Genomic DNA, 3,355 nt, shown 5'->3' on the forward strand with positions numbered 1-3,355 from the left:
CTTAAAATATAATTGTTACTCTTGTTATGGTGAAGGTGCTATTTACAACAGTCTGCAGTCATGAAGCTGAAACGTTGTGTAGTTTAAAAATAGGTTGGATCGATACCATGCCCAGCCCTTCTAGGGCAAGGTAGGTGCCAGAGCTGTAGCTTGCAAGACTTCCATTACCATTAGCCCCCTTGGGGCGGGGATGGCAGACCAGAGAGGCCTAGTTTGTCACTACGAGCCCTGTCACCTCTTCAAGGGGGGCTCCTTGGCGTGGTGAAGAGGCTCTTGGTCTGAGGAATTAGCCCTGTCGGTCTTCTTCCTCAGACCGAACCTAATTACCCCCCATTCTCCCCTCCCCAATCCCATCCTCCCATCCTCCCCTTTTTCCATTCCTCCTCCTCCTCCTCACCCCTCCCTTTTGCCCTTCCTCTTTTTGGCCTTTGGGATTTCTCCCACAGGCGCGCTAGTTCCTAGGTAGGGGAAAGGACACCGGGGTCCATCCCATTCCGTTGAGGTTCTTGGCGGTGGCGTAGTTTGCCGTGGAATCTGGATTGCCTGGGGATGTCCCGATCCCTCTCCGGTATCCCGGAGTAGCTTTGGGTGTCTTTCGGGCGACGGGTGTATCTCTGGAAGCCACCTTTCGGATTCCGGGGGTGGTGGCCGAAGGAGGTATGCTTTGTGGCGGATATCCGGCCGCCCTCTCTTTTGTCCACCGAGGTAGCTCGGCAGATGTGAGGTTGCTATCCCGGATTGCTGGTTTACTGGCATGAAGGGTAGGGTATGGCACGGGTTCCATGCTGCATCTGCGCTACTAGCGGTGCTGAGGTCCTCTTGGGCGCGGAGGGAGATTTCCGGCCCTTTCATTCCTCCTGGGAACTATTCCTCCCCGCTCCCCCCTTTTTTTATTCTTTTTTTTATTTTTATTTTCTTTTCTTCTTTCTTTTTTTTTCTTAAAAACAAAAAGCAAAGGAGTAACCTAACCATGGCAGCCCTAGTCCATGAACCCACTACCCCCGGGCCCCTTCTTGATACCGCACCCCATTCTGACCCTGCCTTGTGTTTAGACCACTCTTCGGACACTCCTGATGCCCCTGTACCTCTTGCTGGTGCTGTTTCCTCACCCGCTTCAGGTACCGGGGCTTCGACTGACTCCTTCGATTTGTCTGAACTCCGCTCTCCTTTGACTATGCTTCCGGCTTCTCCCTCTACGGTACGGCAATTTTCGAATCGCCCGCCCATTTCATGCCGGACCAACTCCGGTCCTACTCCTAAACGCCAACGTCAATCTCCTGATGATGCTCCTTCGTTACCTTCCCATTCTACTCGGAAAAGACCGACACGTCAAGCACTCCCTCTCCACGCTCAGTTTCGGACCACACAATGGACTAAATTCTTTACTTTAAGACCAACTTCTTCTTCTGCCTACCTTTCTGACCATAGTATTGGCAAAGCGCTCCTGCGTCATGTTGGCAGAGATATTTCATTTCACGCTCTCAAGAGCGGTACGCGCATCGTCACTGTCCAGAATGCTACCCAAGCTCATGATCTTTCTCTCCTTTCGAATATCGATACTACTCCTATCACTATTGAAAAACATCTTTCTCTCAATTCTTGTAGTGGTACTGTCATTCTGCCCCATACCATAGTCCAACAGAATTTCCAGTCATGTGGCAATGACATTTTTGAACAGCTGGAACTCCAGGATCTCCCAATCCTCAAAGTAGACACTTATGTCCTTCCTGCCCGGGGGCGGAGACGTTACCCTTGCAATGTGGCTCGTTTAACTTTTGACAGCCGAGAACTCCCGTCCTCTGTATATGTCGCGGGACATCGGTTACAAGTTCGAAAGGTGATACCTACACCGCAACAATGTAGAAATTGCTGGCGTTTTGGTCACCCAGCGAAATATTGCAGATCTATGGCCGAATGCCCAGTCTGTGGTGCCGACGACCATTCTAATACATCTTGCAGTCAACCTCCATCTTGCCTTAATTGTAATGAAGCTCACCCTTCGTACTCCCGCCGTTGCCAGGTCTACTTAAATGAACGTGAAATCCGTTGCCTCAAAGAGGCAGAAGGTCTCCCTTATGCTATGGCAGTTACTCATCTCCGCCTCCAAGGGAGACTACCCCGTGTTTCTTATTCTCGTGTTTCCAAACATCCCCCCACTTCTGGGGTCCCATCTTCTGCAGCCTCCTCTGTTGTTACCCCTCCCATAGCCACTACGGCATCTAATCCTTTTGCTGTCCTTGGCTCTGACGTCCCGACTACAACTCAGTCTGTTCTCACATCTTCGCGTCCTTCCTCACAAGCCCCAGTATCGACAAGACCTCGTACGACACCTAATACCAATCGCCCCTCTACTCAGAAGTCCAAAAAATCCACATTGCTCAAATCTTCTTTGCCCCTTCCTTCCCTTCTTCCACCTCCACACTTTACCTTTCCAGTCTCTGTACCTAGTTCTTCCCCTCTCTCTGGCTCTATTACAAGTGTGGAGATTCACCCTCCTCCTCGTACTATGCCTTCCACCCCCGTCCCCTCCCAAGTTTCTCCCTCTTCTGCCACCTCCCAGGTTTCTGCCTCTTCTGTCCCCCCCCACACTTCATCTCCAGTCCCTTACACTCTTCCCTCCCCCTCTACTTTGGTACAGTCCATTACTGTCCCAATCTTTACTCACCCTCCTCCTCCTATCTCCAATATGGTCTCCCATACATCTTTGAATTCAGAAACACTTGAAGCCATTTCAGAATATATTGCAGAGACTAAACCTTCAATGGACACTGATTCACTTCCTGTTCCTTCTCTTCCCTCTCCTCCATCTTCACAACCCCATTCTTCGCAACGCTCCGTTCCTTCGCTACTTGAACATCTTCCAATGCCACCACACGTTGACTTTTCTAACCCCTCTAGTCCGTAGGTGCCTTTACCTACAGATTCCTGATATTTTCTTCATCGCCAATCATGGCCTATTTACAGTGGAATATCCGCGGCCTCAGGGGTAATCGGGGTGAGCTTCAGATGTTGCTTTCCAGGTTTTCCCCTGTTGGTGCTTGCTTACAAGAACCAAAATTACACTCGGCTGTTTTCCAACCTATCTCAGGCTATAATTTATTGTATTCTTCGGATCCTTTCTCAGATGGGACCTTTAATGAAAGTGCCCTTCTTCTACGCAATGATATTCCGTACTGTCAACTATTTGTCCATACCTCGCTGCATTACACTGCAGCCCGTATCCACTTGAATAAGTGGTTTACAATATGTTCTTTATATCTCTCTCCTTCTCGAGCATTTTCTATCCCAGACTTTGCCTTTCTTGTTTCATCCTTACCACCACCACTTCTGTTACTTGGTGATTTTAATGCCCACC

This window comes from Cherax quadricarinatus, unplaced genomic scaffold, assembly GCF_038502225.1.
Source record: "Cherax quadricarinatus isolate ZL_2023a unplaced genomic scaffold, ASM3850222v1 Contig2561, whole genome shotgun sequence".
Lineage (NCBI taxonomy): Eukaryota > Metazoa > Arthropoda > Malacostraca > Decapoda > Parastacidae > Cherax > Cherax quadricarinatus.